The 27,924-nt window shown below is 58.5% G+C and overlaps 1 protein-coding gene across 2 annotated transcripts in view; it reads left to right on the top strand.

The window, feature by feature from the left end:
• RBFOX3 (RNA binding fox-1 homolog 3) overlaps window positions 1-27,924 on the top strand; it is a 452,855-nt gene that overhangs the window by 21,323 nt on the left and 403,608 nt on the right. Inside the window, exon 1 of one of the 2 annotated variants that reach the window (XM_045489764.1) lies at window positions 8,950-9,287. The exons of the other annotated variant lie outside the window; for it this stretch is intronic. The gene's annotated coding sequence lies outside the window, so the exon portion shown is untranslated. Of the gene's footprint in view, window positions 1-8,949; window positions 9,288-27,924 lie in introns of those variants that run through there. 2 annotated transcript variants of the gene reach the window in all.

Below are 27,924 nucleotides of genomic sequence, written 5' to 3'. Positions count from 1 at the left end.
TAGTCTTGTGTGGGTGTGGGAAGCCACGTGGCAGCAGCGGGCGCCCACGGGAGCTGCACGGCACACAGCCACCCGTGCTTGGTACGCACGGGAGCGCATCATGACCGGGGGACGTGGGCTGCACTTGGCCTCAACAGGACACTGGGTCGTGCCCCAGTGAAACTGACCCTGACCTGTCTCAGTGGCACCTGACGATGCCACCCACAGCTGCCACTGAGAAATTCTCGGAATCACGACGAGATAAAGAACGTGTCCCTTTGTGAGGCGATGGATGTTAACCTAGCTTGTTGTGGTGATCGCTGTATATAGGAATATCAAGCCACCGTTTCGTGTGTCTACAGCTAATACGGTGTCCTATATCAGTTGTATCTCGGTGAAACTGGAAGAAATAAAAGAAATTCATGGAGTAGCAAAGGTCTGAATTTTCCATTAAGGAGTTTGTTATATTCTAAACTTGAAGGATAAAAGCCATCCGGAATGATTTAGTGAAGCTTTCTTTCTATGTTCGCTGCTACGATTTAATAGCTGTACCCTTAAAAAGTACAGAGCCATGGCCACCCACCGGCTCTGCTCACCCCCCTCCCCCAGCGTTCCTCGCCAGCCTCGGTCAGGCTCTTCCTTCCTGCTTTCAACCCAGGGATGATACGAACTGATGGACAGGCTGATGTGTCAGATGACAGAGCCAGATAGGTGGGCTGTGGATTAAATTTAACAGGAGTCCCGAGGAAGCCCTCCCCGCCACCACCCCCCCCTCCCGCCCCGCTCCGCATATGTTTGAACGTATATACAGAGAAACGGGGCAGAAGAAATGGGCTTGAAATGAGGTGGCCCATTGCAGCAACTATTAGGAACTGTCGCCTCTTTGCCATTCAACTGCTGTGGGGCTAGATCTGGGTTCTGGGTATGTTCTGGGGCTTCCAGACGCTCGTGCAAAATTCCAGGGTGGTAGTTAGGGTGGGGAGAGGTCATTTGAAAAGCAGCTGTGGGACCGCGTGTGTACCTCTTTGCATGTGTGCACCTGTGTGTATGCTTGTGTGCATCTCTGTGCACATGCCCGTGTGCACCTGTGCATGTCTGTGTCCACCTGTGTGCATATATGTGTGCACCTGTGGGTGCCTGTGTCCACCTGTGGGATCCTGGGTGCATCTGTGTGCTGTGTGTGTCAGTATGCACACCTTTGTGCACCTGTGTGCATGCCTTTGTGCACCCGTGTATGCCTGTGTGTGCCTGTGTGCATGTGTGTGCACCTGTGGGCATCTGTGTGCTGTGTGGTCTGGTGTTCACACCTGTGTGTATCTGTGTGCACCTGTAAGCATCTGTGTGCACCTGCGGTCATCTGTGTGTGCGTCTGCATGTACCTGTGGGCATCTGTGTGCACCTGTGTGTACCTGTGTGAATGCCTGTGTGCATCTGTGTGTACTTGTGTGCACCTGTGGGCATCTGTGTGGTGTGTGCACCTGTGTACACACCTGTGCGCTGGGCTTGACAGTGTAGGAAGGAGTCATGATCACTCTTCCCTGTTCCTCGTCACTCCAGGAGGCAGAGGTGAACCCCCAGCCAGACAGCGAGCACGCGCGGTGGGTCTGAGGTCAGCATTGGAAGAATATTTTCCAGTAGGTACAGGTCCTCCCCTTGGCAGGGGGAGGGGGTGTCCGTCCTGGGAGGTGGTGCTCAGGCCGAGCGAGGTGACACCCTGTTGGAGGGTTGTAAGGTAAGAGAGTTTCCCACAGAGGGAGGGGCTGGATCAGATGATGGCCGGCGCCTGCCTGCTCAGAAGCTTGTCTCGTTTCATTATTGATCCCCTGGACACGGTGTCTGTTAAAATTCGTGACCGCCCAGCACCTCAGGAGGGGGCCTCCCCAGGAAGTAGGGTTTTCGAAGACATAGCTGGTTAGGATGAGTCGTTCTGGATTAGGTGGGGCCTAAACTCAATGTCATGCCCTTGTAAGAGGGGGGCGCACAGAGAAGGCCACGTGGAGACAGAGGCAGAGGGGAGGTGATGTTGCCACAAGCCAAGGAGCCCCGAGAGTGGCCAGCAGGCCCCCGAAGCTGGGAGGTGGCCTGGAACGGTCTCTCACCAGAGCCCTGAGAGATGGTGCGGCCCTGCTGACACGCAGATTTGGGACTTCTGGCCTCCAGGGCTGTGAGAGAAGACGTCTCTGTGGTCTTATGCCCCTGACGTTGGGTTCTGGCAGCCCCAGGACCCTGGCGCTGCTGCTGAGGCCGGGCGCACTCCCCGCATGTCACGAAAGGAAGACACTCCCTCAGTCTCGCCCTCTCCTGCTCTGGAGACTTCAGCATCAAATGGGAAAGCCTTGTCATTTTTCACGATGCCACATTTCCCGCCTTTTTCTGTTGAAAGTGTTTTACACGCCCAGTCAACGTTTCAACACCCACGAACCCCGCGACGTGATTGCTGTTCGTGCTGTGGGAAGAGTGCCGGAGCCTTGGGAGCACAGAGCCGGATGTGCCCATGACTCAGTGTTTTCCAGCCCTGGCTCCCCTTCTCAGCCCGTCTCCTGCCACGCAGCCGTCTTTCATCTGCCTCCAGCCTCCTGAACTTGCTTCCCTTCACCTCTTGCTGGAGGTGGTGAAGAACATGGGGGGGTGTCCGATAAAATTCAGGTGTTTTGCCTACACAGTGCTACACATGTGGCTCTTGGGGAACACGGGGAAATCAGATTGATTTTCCAGGGTGCATCCAGGCGTCTCGTGTCCTGTGGACACCCGGCGTCTTCTCTGTCCCCCGGAGAATCTGTCTGTCCAGGCGGACGCGTGCGCCTTCAGCTTGGGCCGCTCGCGCCTTCCCTCTGTTCGTGTCTGCTCAGATTCGGCTGAGCACATCCACACAAAAGGGACAAGAGTGCTACTTCTGTGGAACAAGCTTAGCACAGACCTTCTTCCCACAGGATTGCCTGGGGTTGCCTAGCAATCTGACAGCACTCTGCCTCGGCAGACACACGACTCGGATGGATTTTTCCTATTTTTAATTTGTTTTCTGGGTGGGTATTATTGTGCGATCACAGGCTGAGCTCAAAGATATGGCGTGCGTCCCACTTGAAACGAGTCGGTCTAGGAAGATGGGGAGGAACCGACTGGTCCTCAAACGGACTTCGGCATCTGTTCTAGGAGGCTCTCAGCTCCAGCCGCCGCCCCGGTTAGGAAAGTTGGGTGGCACCTGGGGTCGCTGTGCCCTGTGCCCCACGCACAGTCCCCAGGCCATCTCGGCTCTCCAGAAGCAGCTGCGTTATCAAGCAGGGTGATGAGAGAAGTATGTGCAATGTGGACACAGGACCCTGAGCTGTCTGGATCTCCCTCTGACATTTCCCATCCACGTGGGAGGAGACATGGCATGATTTGCAAGGGGTTCGCCCTCCTCTCGAGAAGATAAATGTCAGAACTGCAAGTAACCGGGTACTGATATAGAGCTGCACACTCTTAAATAAAATATCAAGTCTGGAAGTGTGTGTGTGACATTGGAGATACACCTACCTGCTCCCCTGCATGTGATGTGGGAGGTGCGGTGGGGGCGGGGGGTAGCCCTGCTCCCAGACTCCGAGGCCGGGTTGAGGGTCCAGGGCTTCCGCGCAGGTTCCCTGACAGCCTGGCTGCTCTGAGCCTCAGTTTCCTCCAATGTGACAGGAGGGGACTGTACGAAATGACCTCTAGAGCTGCTTCCAGTCGGAAATGCCATGAAGACATCTGGGACAGGAAGCCGGGGAAGGGGTAAGATCGTGGAGGAAAATAACGTGAACTGGAGATTGAGTCTCGGGGAAAGCTGGCATTTGGGGAGCAGTGAGGGAAGCAAGCGGCAGGAAGGAGGAGGGAAGAGCAGGAGAGCTTGCTGTCGCGCAGGATGAGGAGGAAGTTTCCAGAAAGGGAGCGGACAGCAGGGCCACCTGCCTCAAATGATCACGCGCGCTCAGGGTGGAGCGCGGGCTGGTTTGGGGACTCCCATCCCTGGTGGCCCTGGGAGAGGCATTCTGTGGGGTGCTGGGAGCAGGTGGGAACTGTCATCCATAACGGGGAGAGGGTGGCGGGAGCCGTGGGGAGAGAGCAGCGTCTCTGGATGGCGCTCACAGCCTGGGTGGGACCTGATCTGCGTTCAGGCTGGTGGGTGAAGGCCCCTAGAGCAGGAAAGATGGGAGAGGCGGAGGCACGAGAGGGCTGGACAGAGAAAGCAGGAGGGGCTCTGGGAGGAAAGGCAGAAGGGGAGGAAGTCTGAGCTCTCCCTTCCCAGTGACAAAGACGGTGCGGTCGACCGCCAGGAGCAAGGGTGGGCGGGTGGTGGCTCAGGTGTGCAGCCGGCCCAGCTGGCGTGGCCGGTGCTGTGGCTCCACGTGGCATGAGGGCCTCTCCACCCGCTGCGGCCAGAGGCCAGGATCTGGCCTCTGTGACTTCACCGGTTAAGTCAGTACTTGGAGCCTCTGACCCCCCAGGTTTCACCGTGATCTAGATTTCCTGGGGCCTGGGAGACACAACCCCCCGGAGCCCCACAGAACATAAGCTTTTGCACGTCTGCCCCGCATGCAGGAATGTTAGTGGGTTGTTTCCCAGCCCCTGTGGGGCAGTCCCTGTGGGCCGGCCATGAATACAGGCAGACACTTCTTCAGGATCCACAGCGCTGCTCAGACCGTGGCCCAGATGGGAAACCCTGCGTAGCCAGCAGTGGGGTGTGGGGGTGGGGAAACGGAAGCACTGTGTATTTATAGGTAATATAAATATGGTGTGGAGAGGGGAGAGAGGAGAGGGAGGAGGGGCCTTCCTAGCAAGGAAGTTATCGTTGCCTTAAGTAGCCTTACCATTTGCTCCGCTGGATGAAAAGACTCACCCAGGAAGCCCGGTGACAAGCTCCACCAGCACGCCAGCTGGTCATCTGCGGCTCTGACAAGGTCATGAAAGACCGACAAGGAAAAGAAGTCCCCGACATCCTGTTTTCCTCCCACCCTTCCCTCCTTCTGTGCGAAGTGGTCGCTCTAAAGGGCCACGGTGTCCTTTCTGCCGTGGCCGCTTCAGCTGTTGGTCTTGGATGGAGGGTTGGGGAGAAAGAAGACAAGGGGAGTGGTTTGGGGGTCCCAGTGTGGCCTCGGGCTGAGTTTATAAGAGCCCTTCTTAGGGAGTCAGTGAAGGCACCATGGCGTCTGTTCTAGGAGGCTCTTGGCAAGGCCGCGAGGGCTTCCCGGGGGACGGAGGGCCCACCCCAGATGGGGTGTCCAGCAGGTTGGTGGGGGAGAATAGGCTGATCTGCATTTTCTGCCTCACCGGGGCCACCCTCCTGTTTCTAAGAGGTCACTACCGAGGGATGAAACGAGTGCCTTCAGCTTACACAGGTGGCAGTGCTTGGAGAGGAGAGCAGGAGCTCCATCAGGAACTGGCCCAGGCAGGCCAGGGACAGACCTGAACCTGGGCGGGGAACATTTGGAGTTAAACGGGCAGCATGATGCTAGAGGCATTTTTAAAATGTTTATTATTTTGAGAGAGGGAGAGAGAAACGGTGCAAATTGGGGCGGGTCAGAGGGAGAAACAGAGTGAGAGAATCCGAAGCAGGCTCCGGGCTGTCAGCACAGAACTGACGCGGCGCTTGAACTCACAAACCACGAGATTATGGCGTGAGCCGAAATCAAGAGTCGGACTCTCACCCGACTGAGCCCCCCAGACGCCTCACACGTCCAGAGACGTTTTGGTGAGCACAGCCCTCGACGTGTGTGTTGCTGCCATTTGGACCGCCACCACCCTGCTCTACTCTGACGGCTCCCCTCCCACGACCTTCCTTGTCTCTCCTGTAGATGGCCCTCCTCTCTCCCTTTTACTAGAGCCATTGGCTCATCTGCCCCCCCCCCCCCGCCCCCCATCATCCGCTTTCAGGCCTTCCTCCCCTCTTTTGTTGGAGCACACCCTCTAGTAGCTTCCTGAGAAATGCCGCGTAGGGAATAAACGTGTTTGAGACCTCGCGTGCGTAAGCGTCTTTATTTTAATCTCACATTTGGTTGTTAATCTGGCTGAGGAAGGGATCCTAGGCCAGGAGAGCTTTCCCGTTGGCACCGCCTCATCTGTCAGCCTCTGCTCTTGAGACCCGCTGAGGCCCCTTCTCGTCTGGGCTCCTTTCTACGGGACCTGGAGACTGGGGTGGGGGGGGGGGGTCTTTGTCCTTAGGGCTGTGCTTTCTGTGTTCATAGGCCTTCCTGTGGGTCAGTTTCCATCCGCTGTACTCAGAACTTGGAAACTCTTCTCTAGGGAAATTTGCCTGGTGGCGTCCTCTAAGTGCCTTCCCTCGAAGGGCGTCCTGCTCTTGGTGCGTGGGTGCCCGTCTTGTCTGCTGCCTCTGAGGACATTCAAGTGGCTGATTCCGATCCTTTCTCCTCTTTGTTTCCTCAAAGTTGCCCCCTCCCACCCATCCTGGGTTATTTGGTGGCTGTTCTCTGAACGGTTTTCCTCAGTGTCTGGTAATGGGGGGGGGGTCTACTCCTACCCCGTGCAGAGCCCACGGGAAGCTCTGAGGGCCGGGTAGGCGTGTCCACTGGGGCTTTCCTGGAGGAAGGCTGGTCCGCTCTGTGCCAGGAAACAGCAAGTTTATGTCTTTAGGTTTTCCCTAAAACCTGCAGGAGGAGAAAGGGGCTCTCCTGGCCTTGCCTGCGGGATGGGGTGCTCTGGGGGCCGAGTGGGGCTCCCCACCTCTGGAGTACAGGATGCCTCTCTGGCCCCAGAGCCCCTGCTTCATTCTCCTCGGGGGATTGCCATTCTAGTCTCAGAGGTAAGTCTCCTTTCGTTTTGTCCCTAATTATTATCGCAAAGGACCATTCTCAGTTCCTCCTCCCTGTTCTTGCTTAAGAAAACCCAAAAAACAATAAGTCTCCAAGTCAGAGGTTTGTAAAATCCTCTTGGATGATATCCCAAGATGGACAGCCTCCTAGGTGCTCCTGATAAGAGGACATACAGATGGGTCCTGATGCCCTTTTCTGGCCAGATCCCTAGTTTGATGGCAGCTGCGGCCAGAAGGATTGTTCCCTGGGGCTCGAGGCCAGCCTCGCTGGGGCCTGTCCCCAAGGGGGGATCCCGGTGTGCAGGTTCTGTGGCCAAAGCGGCCACAGATGCCGTCTTCGGCCCACACACAAGGGGCCGAGCACTGGCTGGAGCTTGGGAGCAAGATTTGGTGCTGTCTTCAGAGGGCTTTTCTGGAATGATCCGGAAGAGCGGCCTATAAGGAGCTGTGCCTTGCCTGTGAAGGAAGAGGCCTAGCCTGTAAGGAGACAGTCGGGTGATGGGGAGCGGGTGGGCCCAGCCACAAGTTGGAGGCCACGGAAGCCTGGACCATCCGACAGCAGAGGACAGACAGAGCCAGTTAGGTCTTTCGAGCAGGGATGTGCCATTTTAAATATGGGGGCCGGGGAAAGTTCAGTCAACCAAGCAGCTACCTTGCTGGTGGTCAAGGCATTTATCCGGCGGTTAGCTGTAGGCCGAGCAGCCCACTCGAAATTGTATAGCACGATCCCCACTGGCCAAGACAGATCAATGATGCAGACAGGCTGGAGGGCCAGAAATTAAAAGCATTAAGCTTGTAAGTAGACAGTAGCCACTTGTCTTGGACACTGTCTGTCTTCACCCTGCAGGGAAGGCAGCTGGCCGCTCAGAGCCCCGGCCATGCGGGAACACAGAGTTCACATCCCTCCCTTCACTGCCTCTGCGTCTTCTAGGCTCCTAGCAAACCCCAGATTCCATGACATGCTTTCTCCTCACGCAGAGAAGCAGGACAGTCAGGTGCAGGGAGGAATCATGGTTCCAGAAGCAGCATCCAGAAGTAACAGCGACCTGGGACAGGCTTTTCGTTTGTTTTTAGATCGAGAACATCTTTGAAGTTATAGCTCCCCCCCCCCCCCCCCCCGCCCTGTGGCATTCTGGGCCCAGCATCTGTTTTTCCCTTAGAAACGAGAGCAAGGCCCTGCCCAGTGCTGTGGGTCTGTTTGGAACAGTGGGGGGCCTACTACCTGCCTTTGGTGCTGACCTTCCTGACCCCCAAGCGTCTCATCCCGCTGCCCCACAGGATCCCCACTCCACTGGCCCTTTGCTTTGGCTTTCCATCTCCCCTCCCAGCCCCTAAACCAGAGCTCCTTCGCTGGGGTTGGGAGAGGGGGCTGGGGTGGTGGGGTGGGGGACAGGACTGCCTGTTCTTCTGATTTTAGGTGCAACCTAAGCTGACCTGTGACAGTGACAGCCCCACTTCTCCAGCCAGGGCAGAAATGTTTACATAGTTTGGGTTGGCCAGTCTGGACAAACACCCCAGCAGTGACCCTGTGTGGCCCCTTCACTCTCCATCCAGAGAGAGTGGCAAGGCCGGGGATTTCAGGCCTGTGGGCAAAGAGGAAGAGGAGGCAAGGCGATGCAGACCAGCGGCAGAGGAGCGTGTGTGGGCGGGGGGTGGGGGGGCATTCTCTCCCCCTGCCTGAGTTGCATTTCTGGGGCGCCCCAGTGTTGTCCTTTTTGGGCCACGGCCAGGGAGGTGGGAGGGCAGGGGTCCTCATAGGAGCTGCCTGCCCCCGGCGATCGCCAGGAGGGAGGGAGAGGGGGAGGGAGGAAAGGCGGGGCCAGGGCCGGTGGGCGGCGCTCGCGGGGACCCCCGCAGCTCGGGGCTCCCGGGACCCCTGCGCCTCGCCCACTTCTTCCTTTCGGGGGCTCCGCGGGGGCCGGCGCTGCGGGCCGCCAGGGTGCGTCGGGCCTCCCCGCCCCGCTGCTGTCCCCGGCCGCGCGGCCGCCCGAGCCCCCTCCCTTGCCGCGCGCTGCGCGCTCCGCCCGAGCCGCCGCCGCCGTCGCCGCCGCCGCCGCCGCCGCGTGCTCCCGCTGTCTCCTCGCTCCAGCCGAGCGAGCCGGAGGAACCGGGGAGAGGGAGAGAGCGAAAGGGGGAGGAGAGAGAGGCGAGAGGAGGGAGGGAGGGAGGGGTACAGAGGGAGGGAGGGAGCGAGGGAGAGAGAGAGAGAGAGAGAGAGAGAGGAGGAGGCGGCGGCCAAGAAGAGCGAGTGCGGAGCGCCGAGCCGCGGGGCTGCTCCGGAGCCGGCGGAACCTCTTCGGATAGCCGCCCCGGCCCCGGCCCCGGCCCCGGCCCCAGCCGCTCGCGTGGTCGGAGGAGACGCGGCCGCCGCCGCTGCCGCCGCCCGAGCCCGGCCCCGCGTGCCACTCGCCGCCGGCTCGCGGTGCCCGCGCGGCCCCGGGACGCCGCTGCCCCCGCTCGGCGGCCGGGATGCAGCCGGGGCATGGCCGCCGGGCCCCCGTCACCTGCCGCGGGGAGCGCTGAGCCCGTGAGTAGCCCGACCCTCGCCGCCCGCGCATCGCCCTGCGGCGGTCATTACCTTCGCGTGGAGAGGGCTGGGGGCCGGGCGGGGGGGGGGGGCGGTAAGCGCGGCCCGGGGAGGGGCTCGCGAGACCCCGCAGAGGGAGGCGGGGCTGCAGTGCGCGGCCGGGGACCGTCCTGAAGGCGCGCGGGGAGGGGTGGTGCCCTCGGGGTCAGGGGTCTCCGCGCGGGGTCTGGGCTCCCCGGCTCCCTCCCGGGCTGGGGTCGGGACACGTGGCCCAGCCGGAGGCCGGAGGGGCGGATTTGTGAATGGGAAGGCCCCGGGGTCGGGCTCCATGGAGACGCAGGGGAGTCCCGCGCGCTGTGTGGCGGTGGTGGTGGTGGCGGCGGCGGCGGCGGCACAATGCCCGGCGCGGGGAAGTCCCCAGCGGGGGGGGGGGGGGGGCGGCGAGGCGCACGGAGATCCCGGCCCGGCGGGGCGCGTCCCGGAGGGCGGCCGGAGCCCGCGCGGGTGGGAGCAGGGGTTAGCGACCCCGCGGGGTGCAGTCCCCTTCTCCCCCGGCACCCGAGTCCTCGGGGGGTGGGGGCTTCACGGGAGGAGTTGACCCAAAGGAGTTGTGGGAAGGAAGGGGCTCCCACGGCTCCCTAAAGAGGACCCGGGCCGCCGCGCTGTGTGCGCGAGGGTAGGCAGCGGAGGGGACTGGTGGGGGCGAGCAGCGCGCCGGGCCCTCCAGGGGGCGGGCTGGGGGCGCTCCCGGCGGAGTCTCCGAGAGGCGTCAGGGAGGCTCCAAGCCGAACCGAGTCTGCTTCTCCCCAGCCTTGGCCGCTCCCCCGGGGGCCAGCGCAGCCCGGCTGGAGAAGCCGGAGCCGGGGCGGCGGGGCATACCCCTGGCCCAAACTTTCTGCCCCGGCGGCTCTGGGGCCAGTGGCGCTCCTCCCTTTGGGAGGGTTGTCTCCGCGGGGCCCCGGGCGCGGCCCGAGGCCCAAGGTCGCATCCACTGCCGGGCGCAGAGCCTCCCCGGCATCTCTGCAGTACACGCGCTGACAGGGGCCCTCACCCAGTCGGAGAGAGGAGGAGGGAGCGGCGCCTGGCGCGGAGGGACGTTGGGACCCCGTCCGTCCCAGAGCGGCCCTGGGATCCAGAGTGTCACGTGGGGTGGAGGGTGTCTCTGGGAGTCTGGAACTCCGGCCCCGCCAGCTAGCGCGGGGTCCTGCGGGGTGGGGAGAAACTCCTCCGTGACAGCTTTCCAGCCTTTCCGAGGGACTAGGTTTATTTTTTAATGGCCACTTTTAAAAAGGACTCCCGCGGCGCCGCACTTACTGACGCGCGAAACACCCGGCAGTGGAGGCAAAGGAGAGGGGCTGAAGGAACCATCCCCCAGGAGAGACCTCCTTGTCCCCTCCTCACCTAGGGGTGAAGTCGGGCCTCTGCCTGCGCCAGGTTGCTAATTTCCTGTTGAGACACCGGCTTGGCTCGGGGACGCCCTGGGCGCCCACCGGGGAGCCCAGGGCACTTAGCACCAAGCAGGTGCCAGGCTCATGGAGTCAGGTCGAACGTAATGAGGTCTTTCAGTCGGAAGACAGCTGTGGTTTTATTGGCCTGCGAAAAGTAAATACGTAAATAAATAAAAAATAAGTAAAAGTGCTCATTAAGTGTGCATAGTGGATCTGGGCGGATGTCTTAATTAGGCGGCGTTGTTAATGGGGGATATTACACTAATTAAAACTAGACCCTCCAGGTGAGCGAAAATTGTGGAGGGAGAGGCAGAAAAGTTGCGCTGAGAGCGCTGCCCGGTGAAAGCAGGGTGCCTGCGGGTAGGGGGAGTGCCCCCGGTGGGGGCTTTGGGGGCAGCGTCAGGGGCGGAGGGGCACCTTCTGAGCACCAGTTAGGCGAACTCGCTCTCTCCGCCTCCGCCAGGGAGCGTGGAGCTGCCTCCAGAGCCGAGGACCAAGGCTGCCACCCCCGTTCGTCCCGGGGACTGGAGGCCTCCCTGCGTGGGCACCGACTCGCGGCACACTCCTGGGAGCGACGCTTAACCCCTCGTTCTCCTGCTGGGAGATTCTGGGAGGACGACAGCGTGGGTGATGTGGGAAGCCCTGGGGTTTAGGGAGCAGAGGTGAAGCGAACGGGGTGCACTCAGGCCTGGGCCTGGTGAGGCAGCTGCGTGTGAGGGGTGGTCTGCCAGTGGCGTATAGGCTGTTTGCGTTGGAGCTGCTGGGGCTTTCTGGCACGGGGCGCCCCTTTCCCACAGCGATTCCCTTCCTGCATAAAAAGATGACTTAAATGATTTATCTGATCCACCCGCCAGAGGCCTGGGGCTTAGAGAGACCGCCATCCACTCCTGGGCCTTGGGTTGTCTCAGGACGCTGGGAGAGGAGCTGGGAGTCCAGGAAGTACCCCCCTCCTGCCCCTCCACCTCCCGCCTGGCCTCTCTGTGCTGGGCCTTCATTGTGAATGCCCCTCACCCAGTGCCCTCGGGCAGGAGCAGCGTAGAGCTGGGTGTATTCACTGACCTTCTGCAGGGGCCAGAGGCCAAGCTGGAGGGAAGGAGTGGGGAGGCCTGGGCGGCCCCCTGCTACCTAGGGTGCAGCGGGTGTGCAGCCGGAGGCAGCACCAAGGACAGGGCCCGGGGCGCGCTGCCTGCGCTCCTGAGCTCCCGCCTCTTGACACGTCCTGGGGCCGCTGGGGGCGCTGCCGCCAGGAGCTTGCCCTCACCCTGCTAGGGGGAAGGGGAGGGCTCCTGAGGCTCGGACAGATCCAGGGGAGCCCAGGGCCAGCAAAGAGGCAGATTTCGGGAGGAGGCAGGCAGGTGGGAGGACTCCTGGGTGCCATTCCAGAGTGGGCCTTCTGTGGTGTTCCTGCCACTTACTCAACTTGAAGCGTTGCCAATGGCTTGTGGGAGAAAAGGAGAGAAATGATGGAGCTCTTTGCTATCTGGGATATACTAGATATGGCAGCAGCCAGAAAAAAAAAAGATTGTATCCCAGTTGTGCATCCTTACCAGCCTGGTATAGAGCTCAGGCCTGTCTCTCCCTTGCAGACTTCTTTCCAGAGCCCCCTCCCCCCGCCCCCCCCCCCCCAACCATGGCCCGAGGCTCCTTTATCCTGTGATGTGTACAAGTTGCTTTCACGGTTCTGACCGTGGTTGATGTATCCCCACCTCCTCCTTTACGTGCGTGCTATTTGGTGCCTGCTCGTGGACCCAGCAGCGAAGGAGGGTACAAATGGAAGGCAGCTCCTATCCCACCCAGAAGTGTCGGGGGTGCGGTGGGGGGACAGTATAACGGGCCTGGAGGAGCGTGCGGGGGCAGGGGTGTCTCGGTGACCATGGGGTGACAGTGCCGAGCTCGAAACTGAAATGTTATTTTTCAGCAGTTGCAACGTGGGGCTCACCTCCTCCAGCCCGGCTGTCCGCCTGCCTGCAATTTTTGGTCAGTCATCTCTCTGTATTTATTTATTTCCACACTCCTTCTTGATACTCTGTTATAAAGACAAATGGAACCTGACACACAGCTGGCATTTGGTGAGGAATTTTTTATTTTTAAACAAGTGAAGGGGAAAAACCATCTTGAAACTTTCCCCCTTGAACAGAGATGCTCCTTCCTGGGCACCTGCCTTTCCCTAAATCCCTTTTCTTCCGCACAAGGTGCCAGCTTTATGAACACATTCCATTTGCACCTCAGTCTTTTTGATTAGCTGCAATATCTCCCCACGTTCTTTTATGAAGCAGCTCACTATTTTCACAGCTGCGTGAAACATGCAGGCAACCGAAACATCTTATTTTCTGCAGCCTCTCTGAAGTAGGTTTCTCTCTGAACTGTCGCTGCCTCTTTTATTGATAACGTTCCGGTTCCTTCTCCCCCGCCTTTTTTTCTCACTGTCTGTCTGTCTGTCTGTCTCTCCTCCCCTTTTCACGTCTTTGTTTCTCCCCCCCACCCCCGTATTTTCTGACTGGTGCAGGCACTCATAAGTGACTTTCTCCTGGCATTACCTATGGGAGTCGAGGACAGCTTTCAATCAGCAGCTGGATGGTGGTAATGATTGAGTCCGTGGTGGGGTCTGTTCTTTGTGGGGGACCCACAGACGGAAGGACGAACAACCTCGCGCCAAGAACTGCTTTGGCTTAAAAAACAGACATTTCAGAGAGCAGTGCACCACGTGAACGACTCTGCTGTGGCAGCTTCTCAGCACATGAGCCGCCACCAAATCGTGCCTTAGGAGGTGACTTGAGATAATAAAGGACATAAAACGTGTTACTTTATTTGAAAGTGTTTCCTTCAGTAAGGGGCGGGGGAACTCAGCATCCAAATTGCGTTTTGGAAAGCATTGCCTGTCTAGGTGAGCAGAACCGAATGCTCTCACTCAGGAGCAGGGTAGGCCATCACGAGGGACGGACGAGGGATGGTGAGCCGGCAGGGTCCTCAGGGCCTAGGAAACACTGTCAGTTTTTAGTTTACGTTATTTTATTTCATTTTTTAAGTTTACTTATTTGGGGGGGGGGGGCCATGAGCAGGCAGGGGCAGAGAGAGAAGGAGACACAGAATCCGAAGTAGGCTCCAGGCACCGAGCCTTCGGCACAGAGCCCGATGCGGGCCTCGAACCCACGGACCGTGAGATCATGACCTGAGCTGAAGTTGGATGCTTAACTAACTGAGCCACCCAGGTGCCCCCAATTTTATTTTATTTTTTTATTTTATTTTATTTTTTTCAACGTTTATTTATTTTTGGGACAGAGAGAGACAGAGCATGAACGGGGGAGGGGCAGAGAGAGAGGGAGACACAGAATCGGAAACAGGCTCCAGGCTCTGAGCCATCAGCCCAGAGCCCGATGCGGGCCTCGAACCCACGGACCGTGAGATCGTGACCTGAGCTGAAGTTGGATGCTTAACTGACTGAGCCACCCAGGTGCCCCCAATTTTATTTTAAATTGGGGGCCGAAAGACGTGCTCAGCAGTGTGACAGGGACGTCTTCCTTTGAGTCTAGCTCAAGGCTGGTACCTGCTGATCTCACTGGAGGTGGGTGGGTTGTAACTTGGTAGCATTAACTTCATGTTCGGGGGTGGGGGGTGGGGTCTTTAGAGGCTGTGGTGTTCTCTGAGGTTCAAGAGCAAAGCAACTCTTGTTGCAAGATTTACTTTTTAAGGTTTAATATATATTTAAAAAAAAAATTTTTTTTTTTCAACGTTTATTTTATTTTTGGGACAGAGAGAGACAGAGCATGAACGGGGGAGGGGCAGAGAGAGAGGGAGACACAGAATCGGAAACAGGCTCCAGGCTCTGAGCCATCAGCCCAGAGCCTGACGCGGGGCTCGAACTCACGGACCGCGAGATCGTGACCTGGCTGAAGTCGGACGCTTAACCGACTGTGCCACCCAGGCGCCCCTAAGGTTTAATATTTAAAGCCAGGGCATATTCTCAGCAGAAAACAAAATGAGGGAGAACATGTGTGTTTTTAGCACCTATTGATTTGGTTAGTGGCTGTACTAAGATCTTCCTCCCAAGGTTCTAGAAGGATAGAGCCAGGGAGAAGTGACTGCACTGTGGCTCGCCGTGCCGGGCTCCATGTCACCTCCACCCCTGTCATCAGTGCTGTGTGTGCAGGTGTCTCTGCCAGGTGTCTGCTGAATGCTGTGGGGAGTGAGCCAACCCTCTGGTCCAGTATATACTGGACTGTGACTGGGAACCAGGACAAGAGGCAGGTGCTCAGGGATGTCTGTTGCACCCTTTTAGAAAACAGCCCCACTCACAGGTGAGGGAACTATCTGGGGACAGACACCTGCTACCGGCCAGACCCTGCGCAGTTCCATCAAGTTCCTTCTGGGGGACCAGACAGGTCATAACTTGTATCTTTGGCACGTAAGAGAGGAGAATCTGTGTGCCCTTATTTCTGAGACATCTTACTTTCACTTCAAAATTCTCCTTCCACCAAAACAAAAAAGCAGAAAGTAACATAGTCCCCTCCAAAAGATCCCCTCTCACGGGGCTGCCAGTACAGTTGTGTGGGTAGTGCACTGCACAAGCCTAGGGCACATTTGGAGCTCTACCTGTGAATAGGTGGAACACTGCAGCCCTGCTCACCAATCAATGGCTTCTTGTCCGTGACACCAGATGAGCCTGGGAGGTGACAGTGACAGGGAGGGTGACCCTCTGGGGCTGGGGCACTTCTCCTGATCCCCTTGCAGTTTGTGTCTTTGGGCTCCAGGTGACTGGGGATTCCTGGGTTCGGTATCATGTCTCAGGATAGTTTTCCTTTAGGCCAGGATAACGAGAGCACAGAGAAGCACATTGTTCTCAGCGCTGAAGCCTCTGTGTGTGAAAACAGGAGCCTCTGGGAAAAGCCAAAGAACACGCAATGTACTTGTATTAAAAAGGTGGATTCAACTGGATATTTAAAGGGGGACGAACACCCAGGTACAGTTAGAAATAGTTTGGGGTGCCCGGGTGTCTTAGTCGGTTAAGAGTCTGACTTCCGCTCAGGTAGTGATCACACTGTTTGTGAGTTTGAGCCCCGCGTCGGACTCTGTGCTGACAGCATGGAGCCTGCTGGGGACTCTCTCCCTCTCTCTCTGCCCCTTCTCCTGCTTGTGCGCATGTTTTTGCTGTCTCGACGCGTATAAAGAAACTTACAAAACAATGTTTAAAAGCGTAATTTCTCACTAAACCAGTGGTTTAAAACCCTTACTGAACATAAATTAGAAGCGTCTCTAGATTAAGTTCTGGAATCTTCTGGAAGTTTCCTTTTAGGGATTGGGTGCCCGGCATTGCTCCCTGGTCTGTACATGGGAGTTGCTGGGCACCTGCAAACAGAAGCTCCTGCTGGGGACTTCTCCCCGACCACGTGTTTGTTTTCTTTTCTGTTGGCGGTAGCAAGAAGGGCTTTGTAGGCTCCTGTTTGCCGCAGGAGGCGTGAAGGCGTTTTCCAGTGGTTCACATGACATGGCCACGCACACGGGGTTGCCCTGTTTCCCATTGCCTTGGGGCCCGAGGAGAAAAAGGAAAACCGGATGCCTCTGTTCTGGCTCCTCGTGGGCTCCCCCAGTGCTTGCTGACTCATGCTCACAGCCTGGCCTCTCCCCGGGGGTCCAGTCTGAACCCTCCGTCAGTCTCCTTGTTAACAGGGACTCCCTGAGATTGGACATCACTGCCTCCTCCCATCAGCCGAACCCCCAGGACACACGCTTTTAGATGCACGTTCAGATGCAGCACAATTTGTGAACAAAGCTCATTACCTTTCTGGAGGCCTTCCTGGAGGCGGCGGCACTGCTGGTCAGCGCGAGCGCCTGCAGGGCCGGCATGGGGGGGGGGTGGGCAGCGTGGGGCGGGTAGCTGACCGCGGCGTGCCGTGGGGAGGGGATACGGCCTTCTCCCCCCTGTGGGTGGGGCAGGTCCTCACACCTGTTTACTCAGCCGAGCAGCGGGGAGGTGGGACGTACAGCCAGCTGGCACTTAGTAGGCACACAGCAGCCGGTGGCGAGCGCGGGCCTTTCTGGTGCCGCCGGCCTGTTACAGGAGCGAGTGTCTTGTCTGGGTCAAGGACATTGCACTGTTTCCTGTCGCCGTGAGGAGACGACACGGTTTTAAAATGGTTCCAGGTAGGCTTGCAGGTGCCAGGGTGGAAATGAGGCTTGGCGTCTCTCTGGTCATTTCTTGCTTGGGCGGCCAGGAGGGGCCCCCCGGAGGAGCCGGGCAGCTCATGTCGTCAGGAGCAGGCCAGGCGGAGGTCCTGTCGGTGGGGCTGTGGACCCAGGGATCACCGTCGCCAGGGCGCTGGGAGAGGGGAGGCTGGCCTGCTGGCGGTGGATTGCCTCGGGCCGCCTCTCCCCACCTCCACTTCCTGGGGGGCAATCTCAAGGATCGCAGTTGGGGGGGTGCGGCACCTGGGCTCTTTGCTTTTGCAGGAATGGCCTTGGATTGCTGGGCTGGGGGGGCCTAGGTCATTGCCAGCTGGGTTTCCATGCGGGGTGGGAAAGAAGAAGAACCTTGGCCTCGCCCCCGCCACCAGAGCCCTCTGAACCTGTAGGTTGCCACCGTGGCACTTACTGTCAGACAGAGGGATTCTCTTCCATCTCTGTGTTCGGTGTGGAGATGAGTGAAAAGCAAAACATGGTGTTGCAGAAACCATTAGCAGTAAACATAAAGTGCGTTTGTCTTTCTGGAATCTTGACTCTTCCTCATTGAAGGGACCACAGTGGTGCCATTAGGCATGGCTGGGGCCCCCACCGCAGGGACAGTCGAGGCAGAGCCGGGGCCCAAGGGGCTGCTTACACAGGCCTCCTGTAGACCGGGGACGGGGCTGCGGTTCACCGACTTCCCCGCTGCGCTCCCTGAGCTGCTCATAATGGACTGGATAGCACTCGCTGCCTGCCCCGTAGGGGTGCCATCCGTGGGCACATTAGTCAAGTGTTTTGGAATCTTAGCAGAAAAGAGAAGAGCTGGGGAAAACTCACAAGGTGAGAATTAATATTTTCAGCACCGTAATATTACAAGTGGCACTCGCAGTCAGCCGATGCCATGGTGCGTATTACCGCGAGTCTGCTCTTGGCCGAAGGGAGGGACACGGAAGCTGGACAGTGACCTGACCTTTGTTTGGTGGGGCGGCCCGTTGCCCTGCTCCTCACCACGAAAGCCCTTCTGCAGGTGTCAGGGACGACTTTCCAGCGTGACTGGAAGCGAGTGCATCTTTCTTTCCCGCCACAGACCTCTCCTAGGACAGTTAAGTAGAGCCCCATAGAATCCTCATTCTTTGGACTCTTCCGGCACTCCATGACCATGGCTGGGATCTTTCTACAAGTTTTCCCTTGAGTTGGAAAATACATGTCTGGTGCTGTATGGGCGTTGACAGCGTTGCAGTGATCAGCATTTGCTTTCCTGACTTGGCCGTGCTTAAGCATGTAAAACGAATGTTGTGTGGGTTCTACCCCCGCCCCCCCCCGCCCCCGGCTTGGGTTGAAATCTCATTTTAAAAGTAGAAGTGTCTGCACAGAACAGATGGGTACAAATAAAACCAGGTCATTGACAATAGTATCTGTATTTACATGTTAAAAATGCAGCACGGGGTCTCTGCCCCCCACCCCGTGTTATTCTTTCTTGGCTGTGTGTCGACATCCAGATCAACTAAGGAAGGATCCCCCCCCCCCAACCCCCGCCGTATTCTCTCCCCCATCATGGACACAATAATATGTTTTTCTCAGATCCTAAGATGAAAACTCACAAGACCAGACTTGGGAAATTTGGGCCCCTGAGGATAATTTTTCTGAAAGTAATAAGTGCTGGAAAATGAGGGCTGTAAGGGAAGTCTTTAGGTAATAATCATAACTGTGATGTGCACTACCTTGAGATGCTTTAATATACACCAGAATTACAGAAGAATTAAGTCTGCTGGAAGGGGAAGGAAGTGTGCTTTGGGCCCCAGGCCAGGTCTTCTGTCCCCACGCCGCCTCTGGGGCTCTGAGCCCGTGGCCTGCCCCCGTCTCTTATGGGGAGGCCCTTGTGCCCCCGGCCGGGGTCAGTTGCACACACAGTGCGGATGGAATAGAGAAATAGAATTCCCTCCCCAGTGGGTTCCTTTCAGGGCTGTGCTGTTTTCCAGCAAGGGGTGTGAACGCGGAGACTTCCCCAGCTTCTGGCCCCGCTTTATTGGAGTCGGGCTGCCTGAGAGCTGGGGCCGGAGGGCGTGGCCCGGGGCACCCCCATGCACACCGCACCTTATGGCTGTCGGGGTGAGTCCTCTGCAGTGCTCCCCGCCTTGGGCGCAGGCAGAGCACGTGGCCTTACGTGTTTTTCTGCCCATCCCTCTTTCCCCCTCCCTGACCCCACAGCCTCTTTCTCTTCCTCCTGCTCCCCCTACCTCCTGCCCCCCTCCACCTTCAGAGCTAGCAGGCTTCTCCGGTGGGATGCGGGGGGCGGGGGGGGGTGTCATATGGTAGGTCCAGGGGCGCTGAGCTCAGAGCAGCCGTGAGGAAAGATTTACGGTTCCTCCCTGCCCTGCTGGAGGGACAATTAAAGCCACGCACGGCTGGAGGAGAGCGGTGTCATTAAGAGTCAGGACGGTCAGAATAAATCAGTCACCTCCAGTCAGATGGCTGGGCTGGACTGCTTGCTGGGGCCTTTACGGTGGGAGCCCCCTCGGGGGTGGGTTTGAAGGCTCCAGGATGGGCCGTTGAGGGATCTGACGTGCTCTGAGCACCATAGCATTTGGGTCCCCAGGATCCCGGGGGTCTTCTCCCAGATGGGGGGTGTGCCGGGGGGCCCCAGGGGCTGATTCTGGGTGACACGCTTGCAGGCTGTTTGTCCCCTCAGCAGCCGGCACCCGTGAGAGCCACAGACTGGAATGTTCCGTCGGAGTAGCGGACGCCAACCTGACGGCAGAGTGCGTGTGTGCGTGTACGCACAGCCGGTGTGTGCATGGATGCACGCGTGCCCACGCGCATCAAGGACACCGGCGGGCCCCACGCCTGTCTTCCAGCCCACACAGCCCCTTGCAGGCTGCCAGGCCCGGGCGCAGGGGGCCGGCCGAGCCCAGCGGCCGTCCTCCTTCATTTGTTCTGTGTCTTCAGCGCCTCCGAGACTCTGGCAGTTTCCTCAAGGAAACTTAGTGGAAATGAGGTGCCAAGGGCTGCTCGGCCCTCCTCCTGGCTAGTTGCTGATACGGTCCTGCGTGGGAGCCCCGTCCCTCCTAGAAGCGTGCTTTATTCCGTGCTGGCCCGCCCGCTCCCGCCTCCCCACCGGGGTCTGCTTTCCAAGCCGGTGCCGGAGCCGCTCGGCGTGAGACGCGGGCTGTGGCATTAGCGGGTATTCAGCCGGCCAGCACGCCGGGCCTTTCGTTAACTCGGATACTACAATTATGCACACCGAAACGCTGAGAGGGCCATTTGGGATTTTTCTGCCTTTAAAAAACTACTCCTTTTTTTCACAGCCGTGTGCCCAGCCCGTCGGCACCACGGCTGTGACACGGAGCCTCGCAGTGGCCGTCGAGAGCCCTTCAGCGTGCCTGTCTTGCGTGTGTAATAAACGACTCGCGAGCTACAGCCCGTGCCCCGGGCGGGGCTCCACCTCTGTTCCGCTCCGAGGGGCTGTGCCCGCAATCAGGGCGGCTTCTGGCGGAGCCGCACCGCCTCCCGCCGTGACTTACCACGCCGGCGCAGTGGCCCCTGAACCAGCAGAGGTGTGCGTGCGTGTGTGCGTGTGCAGGCATGACACGTGAGGACGTCCCTCGGCATCGAAAGCCTGCTCCCGTTGGCTTCGTGGGGGAAGGGCTGGTGCCCAGGGCACTGGTTCCCCTTTGCCCCCTGCTGAGGCCAGCTGGGCCCGTGGAGGGCACCCGGCGTTTCCGAGCGTGGGCGAGCATGTGCTTTTGCAGGGAGAATGGTGTTTACACGCAGGCACGCTGGCCCTTTGTGCACGCGTGTGCATGCGTGTGTGTGGATTGCGAGCGAGGTTGGGATCTTGCGCGGGTGGCCTCATCCTCTCCCCACAGTGGGAGGTGTGTGAATGGTGTCCTGGGGCCCGATGGGGACCCAGAGGGACTGGATGGCCAATGTCAAGACTCCTGGGGGGAGGGGCAGGTGCAGGGGGGGCGTTGCAATACACAAGGGAGGTGCTGGCTCGAGGTCACCCCATGGAGAGCAGCCCTTCCCAAGGACAGAGCCCACTGACTGGTGACTGGTGCTCAGACGTGATGCGTGCTTTCCCCTCGGAAGGTAATTGAATGTCTGGAGGCAGCTCCTGCCTTGGACGCTTACCCAAAACATTCATAAAAGTGTTATTCAGGGACCTTGTTATCTCGAAGAAGAAGGAAAGAACCCACCCCACCTCAGCACCAAATAACAACCAACAACTCACAAACTTTTTTTTTTTTTTTAACTTCCCCAAAGTTGCCATGGTTACCTGCGTGCGTGGTTCCCAGGTCTCCCGCTCTAAGTGGATCGGCTTGGAGCACGCACCAAAGCCTCCGTGCTGGGCCTCTGTGGTGTGTTCACCCATCTGAAGAGGCTGTTTGTGTCCCAGGATGGAGGGAAGGAGCTGGGACACCATAGAGATTTTCCAAGACCACAGAATGTGATATTCTAATGTAACGCTTCTGAGCTACTGGAGACAGAATTTGTCTCCCACGCTAAAATAATTATAGCTGGGAGAACAGAGAATACATCATTGCAGGTCCTTAACAGCGAGGAGCGTGTGTGTGTGTGTGTGTGTGTGTGTGTGTGTGCGCGCGCGCGTGCACGCGCATGCTTCAGCCCCTGCATAGGCTCTGGCTTCTTCGAGGAGCACACACGTGTGCCTGGCCATGTGTGTAAGGGCAGCCATAACCTGAAGCACCCCTGCACCTGTTGCTTGGATAGCACATGCACAGATGGTGAATTTCTGCAGGGGGTTTTTGGGGAGAACCGATAGGGAAGGTGGGGAAAGGGTGGATCGAAGTGGGGGAAAGAAGCCAGGCAAGATTCCTTCTGGCCAGGCACTCATGTGCCCTCTGGGAGAAGGGCCCTCAGCGTGAGGAGAGGCACTGTTCTGCTACCTGCCGACTCAGCCTGTTTGTCCAGAACACCAGCAAGATAGGAAGGAGACCAGGCTGTAGCTGAACATCGCCCTGACATCGCGCACCTTGGGGTCTGGCCGCTTTTCTCCCCTGGGACGGATGGAATAGCCATCTGCTTGTGTGCTGGGGGCCCTGGGGCCCTCTGCTCCCTGCCGGCCGTGTTCTCCCAGGAAGGCGGGAGGCAGCCGGGGTTGTGTGGGGGCACTCAACGAGCAAGAGTGGACATGGGGGCTAGGATTGGGCAGTGAAGTCTGGGTGTTGGGGGTTGTAGTGACCATGAGGGCCCTGGTGCTGGACCACACGGCTAAAGCTTAGCACTGGGGACCCCAGAGGGCTCATTTTCAGCCGGGTCTCTGGTTTCCCTGCCTTTAGCCTGGCAGAGAGCGGAAGATGCTGTGCACGTGCAGGGGGCGGTGGGGAGTGCCTCTCTCCCCTCATTCCAGTGACTGCCTGTGTGCCTTGGGTGTGGCTGGGCTGGTGCGGCCCCTTGCAGAAGCCGGCTCCCCGCTTCGTGCCGGCCTCACTTTCCCACGGATGAGAGGCGGTCTCAGACTCTGGCATCGCACACGTGTGGTCACGTCGTGAGCCCGTGGTTTAAGGGCGGATGTTTTCTGGGGTTGAGTGAGGCCAGGAGCCCTGGGGTCTCCTCATGAAGTCCTTACATATGCGTGGCTGGCAGTGGCGTGCCAAGGCCAGGGGTGACCCCCATTTATCCTGGAGCATCCTAGGAGCTGCTTGGCTGGTCAGGTAGATGGTGAAGGCAAGTGGGGAGGTTCTAGATCCTTCCATCAGCCCAGGGCAGAGCTGCGTGTAGGGCCCCATCCAAGGTGGGTGGGCGTTCCTGATGCTCACGTGCTTGTGCACAGTGGACGTGAAGAATTGCCCTCCAAGCCCCTTTTTGAGGCTCCCTCTGCCCTGGTCTTCCTGACACGTGTCTGGGAGTCATAATTGGCACTGATGAAGAATGAGAAATGACAGATTCCTGTAGGTGTTTGCACATCTGTCCCCCATATTAGATCGTAAATGCTTCGAAGGCAGGGACCCCGTTTTCTGCACAGCGCATAGGATGGCTGTCTACTCACGGTAGGTTTTCAGTCCATGTTTGTGGGCATTCTGACAGCTGGCGGGGGTGGTCCTGGCGCCTTTGAGCCCTCCATCCTGGCCGGGCCGGCTGGCGAGGGGCCCAGGAGGGTTTCTGGGCCCTGTGCTTTCTGTCGCTACCGGCCCCGTGGAGTCTTGCTGGTGTGGGAAGCTATGCAGGAGGCTGGGGCCCCACTCTGTGTCCCAGGGCCTGGGGGTGGGGAGTTTGCGGGGGGGGGGGGCAGCGGCTGCCAGAGGGACCTGCTGATCTGTGGGAAAAGCTTCGGAGGCTCCTGGCCTGCAGAGGCCTGGAGAGGAAGCAGGCCCTGGTACTGCCCCTGGGTTGGCAAGAGTGAGGCGGTGCCCTGGGGTTGGGCTGTGCTTGCAGCTATATCAGCTTCCTTCCCGTCGCCGGCGGTGAACCTTGGACCGTGTGCCACTGCCTCCCTAGAACTGGGGTCGGCTGCCAAAGAGAGCAGAATGCCTCTGCAAGGGGTGGGGGTGCTCAGATGTGCCTTCGAGCTACCCCTCTTTGCCGGGCTGGGGGTGAGGAACAGATGTGAGGGAGGGAAAATTCCTCAGAATGTGCTGGACTGTTCTAGAAGACGGCGGGCTCTTCTGGAAGACAGCCCGCGACTCCTCTAGGTGCATGACCCTGGGGCTGGCTGTGTCCTTTGGAGGGCAATGTAGCCATCCACAGGGGCGTCAGCTCGTGATTATTGATGCTAATGGAAAACAGAAGTGAAATGGATAATTCAAGATGGCAGACGAATCAATATTATTTATATTTAGCTTGTGAATATGCTGCATATTTCTCTGCTGGCAGATTGGTCTTCACAATTATATTTTGCGGAATCCAAGAATCTGCTGTCCGTGGGCCAAGGGCTGCCACCTTGCTCCCCCCTAGGAGGGTTGTTGGAACACACGAGGACCCCGCGTGACTTGGCGGCCAGTGCAGAGTGAAGTGCCAGCCCGTCCCGCCTTGTACCACCCTCTCCCCGCTGCACGGTGGGCACCCTGCCTCTCCCAGTCCCCCCACTGCTAACAGACCCCTGCAGAAAGGGGTGGGCTGGGCACACGGTGGTTTTACGCAGCTGCTTTAGACGAGTAGGGAAGGGTGTATCCACAGCCCGTCACAGCCGGGACAGGGGAACAGTCGTTGTGACACGAGTAGACGCACACGTCCTGTCTTCATCGTGTCCGCACACTTGCAGGGTGGATGGCTGGGGGCTCGGGACGGGAGGCCCGGTGAGGCAGGCAGGCCTCTGTGCGCGTGGAGGGCTGATCTGGCAAGCCCCCTCCTGTGTGCCCTGGACCGTGCAGCACATCCCGCGTCCTCTGTGGGACCCAGGAAGGCCGTGCGGCCCCCACCCCCACGTCAGCACCTCAGCCTGGGCACCACTGTTTTTTGGCACCAGAGTTTATAAAATAAAGACCTTTGATTCTTTTTTTTTTTTTTTTTTTAATTTTTTTAACGTTTAATTATATCAGAGTGTGAGTGGGGGAGGGGCAGAGAGCGAGGGAGACACAGAATCCCAAGCAGGCTCCAGGCTCTGAGCTGTCAGCACAGGACCCGATGCAGGGCTCGAACTCACAAACTGCAAGATCATGACCTGAGCTGAAGTTCGACGCTCAACCGACCGAGCCGCCCAGGTGCCCCAAAGACCATTGGTTTCTAAGGTGCCTTATGTTAGATACTGTATTGATTTCAATTTTATATTTAAGCTATTGGCCGAACTCACGCTGCCCTCCCGGAAGAGCACTGTGGGGTCACGCGGGCTCAGGGACAGGAGCAGGGGCCAAGAGGCTTGCTGGCTGCACGAGGCATGTCTTCTTAACACTCAGGGCCCCCCGGGGTGGTCTGCGTGTTCACTGTGCCTGTCCGGGCTCCTGTGGTGCCTTGATTAAATGCCCCACACGAATGACTGGCTTCCCAGGTTGACATGAGGGAGGAGAATGGGTCTCTGAGAGGGGCTGGTGGTTGATGACAAGGAAAACAGGCTTCCAGAGAACATCTTGGGATCTGGAGTTGTTCTCTGTCCTTGTGCAGCTCCCCCCCACCCCCAGCTCCACATGTGGTGGTTTCTAGAATGACGGCCTTGCTCCTGGACTCACACCCTCAGTCTCCAAAAGGCCCCCCAGGCTTTAGGAGCACTCTGGCACACCTCAGCTGTTAGCTCTTGGATTCCGTCTGCTCTTGGCCTCATGCAGTGGAGGAAAGGGGCACAGCCGCTCATGTCCCTGGCACCTAGTAGGTGCTTCATAAACATTGCAACAGTGCGTTGGTGGGGCCTGTCCTTCTGTCGGGAGAATGCAGGTAGAAATGAGCCTCGTGTTCCTAAGCCGCATCTCTCCCTCCAAAGCCCCAAACCTTGACACTCCTAACTCAGGAAGGAGGAGGAGGGAGAGAGTTTGATTGACGGGTTCTCGGGGGTCCAGACCCACCCGTGTGCCTCTCCTCTGAGTGGGTTTGGTTTCTGTCCTGGAGCCTGCTGGCCCCGTTCTTCTATTTCCTCTGCTGGCCCTCAGGACCGGAGCAGCCTGGCAGGAGAGCACGTGCTGGGCCAGAGCAGATGACCGGCTGGCCAGGGCGGAGCCTGGACCCGAGCCCGGCGCAGCGGGCGGATCCTATCGCTGCCCCTTCCTCCTCTTGTCATTTACAAACCAAGAGACAAAAATAAAGCGAACGCTGGTACGAGACACCGTCGTATCATAGAGTTATCTAAAGCAGTCAGGCCGCTCTGGTTCCCAGAAATGAGATTAGTTTAGAATTCCATCACATTAAGGGAGGATTCCGTCTCCCTGCCCCTTCCTCTTTCTGACCCTTTCTCTCTTACTGCCCCCCCCCCCCCCCCCCCCCGCCCCACCACTGGCCGATGAAAGATTTTCTGGTGGTGTTAAGGAGATGTGACCTGATTCTGTAATAAAGAGGAGGCTTATTAGAATTAAGGCCTAACAGCGTTAAAAAGCAATCTTTGCAAGATTGAGGCCACGGGGGAATTGTAAATTCTCGGCAAAGACCTCATTGAAGGATTGGAATAAAAACTTGACATGCGTGTGTGGGCATGCACACATGAAGGCATCCTCAAAAAACAAAAGCAGCTTAGTTAAAAAAAAAAAAGCAAAGTGGGAGGAGGAGAGAAGTGTGGGCATCTGGGGAAGGATGGGGGGGGGTCTCTGTCCCTGGTCTGATGTGGGGAACTCCTGGGTGGACGCGGGCCCGTGTCCCTCCTCCCTCTGCCAGGCTCCAAGCAGTTATGTTTCCTCTGTGGTTGTTACTGCCTCTCAGCAGGCCGTGGTTTGGGGTCTGCTTGGGCAGGGTTGCGGGGGGACTTGGGAGCAGGTGTGCAGGGTGGTGGGTGGGGTGTGTGTGGCTCCTCCTGGGCAAGGAGGGGCGAGGGGCGGAGAACAACACGGCCCTGGGCTTAATTCCAAGGCCATGCTGTCAGTGGAGGAGACCGTTCTGGATATGCCGAGGGACATCTACCTCCTGTCTTCGTCCTTTGGGGCGGCCGCAACAGGGCACCACGGGCTGGGAGTCTTAGAAATAGCACACAGTGATTTCCCACAGTTGTGGAGGCTGGGAGTTCACGATCAAGGTGCCAGCTGTAGTCTGGTGAGGGCCCCCCTTGTTCATAGAGGGCTGGTTTCTCCCTGCTCTTCTCACACGTGGCAGGAGGGGCAAGGGAGCTCCCCGAGGTCCCTTTTCTAAGGGCTCTAATCCCATTCCTGAGGGCTGCACCTTTGTGACCTTTCACCTCCCTGAAGCCCCACCTTCTGACACCATCACACTGGGGGTTAGATTTCAAGCTACGATTTTGGTGGGGGGGGGGCGGGGACACTTACCAAGGGTCTTGCGGTGATCTCATGGTGGGGTACTTGAAAAGCTGGTGCTCAGGGTTCGGGCTGGGGGCCGGGGGTGGGGGGAAGGCACATGTTCCCCTGGAAATAGACAACCACCTTGTTTTGGGCCTGTTGGGACCACCTCGGGATGCCTGTCCCTTGGGGCCTCTGGGCTCAGCTCTCATTGGCCACCGCTGGTCAGCTCCCCTGCCTCAGCCACCTCCGAGCTTCTCTGCCCCCAGGCTTTCTCCCAGGGGGAGAGGGGCTCCTTCAGGCTGCTAACAGAGCAGCTGAGGTGTGGCGAGATAACGCGCCCAGGTGGCCCTCCACCTCCGGAGACAGGTTTGGTGGGAATGCCACCCCCACCCCAGCCTCCCAACGTCCAGGGGTGGGGCTCCTCCACAGGTTCCCCCCGAAGGTGCCCTGTGGATTGAGCCCCAGTGGCCCACAGAGTGACGGGTTCAATAATACTGTAAAAGGAAGCGCGCGCGCACACACACACACACACACACACACACACGCACACAACCCCCCCCCCCCCACTTCCATCCTGCTCTTAGGCTCCTGACCCTTTTCTCCAGCTTCCTGGGATCACCCCCAACCAAGTGACTTACATCCCAGCCCTGTCCAGGCTGTGTATCAGGGGCTGCAGGTTAATGCAGTGGCTCCACTGCTGTTCAGGCCTGAATTGGGTGGGTGGGTGGGTTGGGGGGGGGGGGAATGGAGCAGGGCACGGGCCTTTACAGGGATTCACTGTTTCCATCCCCTGGGGCCACACCTGGCACATGAAGTAGGTACCCCATAAGCTTTTGTGGACTGGTGAGTGTGCACACGGGTGTGCTTGCCTCTGTGATGCATGGAATCCCTGGGGGCTCTTCCTTTCGGTGCCAGGACTGGTCATGTGGATGGTATCCACCGCCATCCTTAAGAATTCTAGAAGACGAAGTGTTGTGACCCATACCTGGAAGACCAGCAAAGCCCCCAGAGCAGGCGGGTTCCTTCCCGCAGGCACCCCCAAAGCCTTGGCCCCTGGCTTCCCTGCCCCCATGATGGACATCCCGCCATGGCTGTCAGCCCCTGGGCCCCCGGGCAGGTGTCTCTCTTGGTTGCGCCCTTCATGGCAGGACTTCCTCCCCAGTCCTGGATCCTTGTCCTGGGACAGCGAGGTGGGGAGGTGGGGAC

This window comes from Leopardus geoffroyi, chromosome E1 (assembly GCF_018350155.1).
Source record: "Leopardus geoffroyi isolate Oge1 chromosome E1, O.geoffroyi_Oge1_pat1.0, whole genome shotgun sequence".
In the NCBI taxonomy this organism is placed as follows: Eukaryota; Metazoa; Chordata; class Mammalia; order Carnivora; family Felidae; genus Leopardus; species Leopardus geoffroyi.
This window is presented reverse-complemented; position numbering and strand designations above follow the sequence as displayed.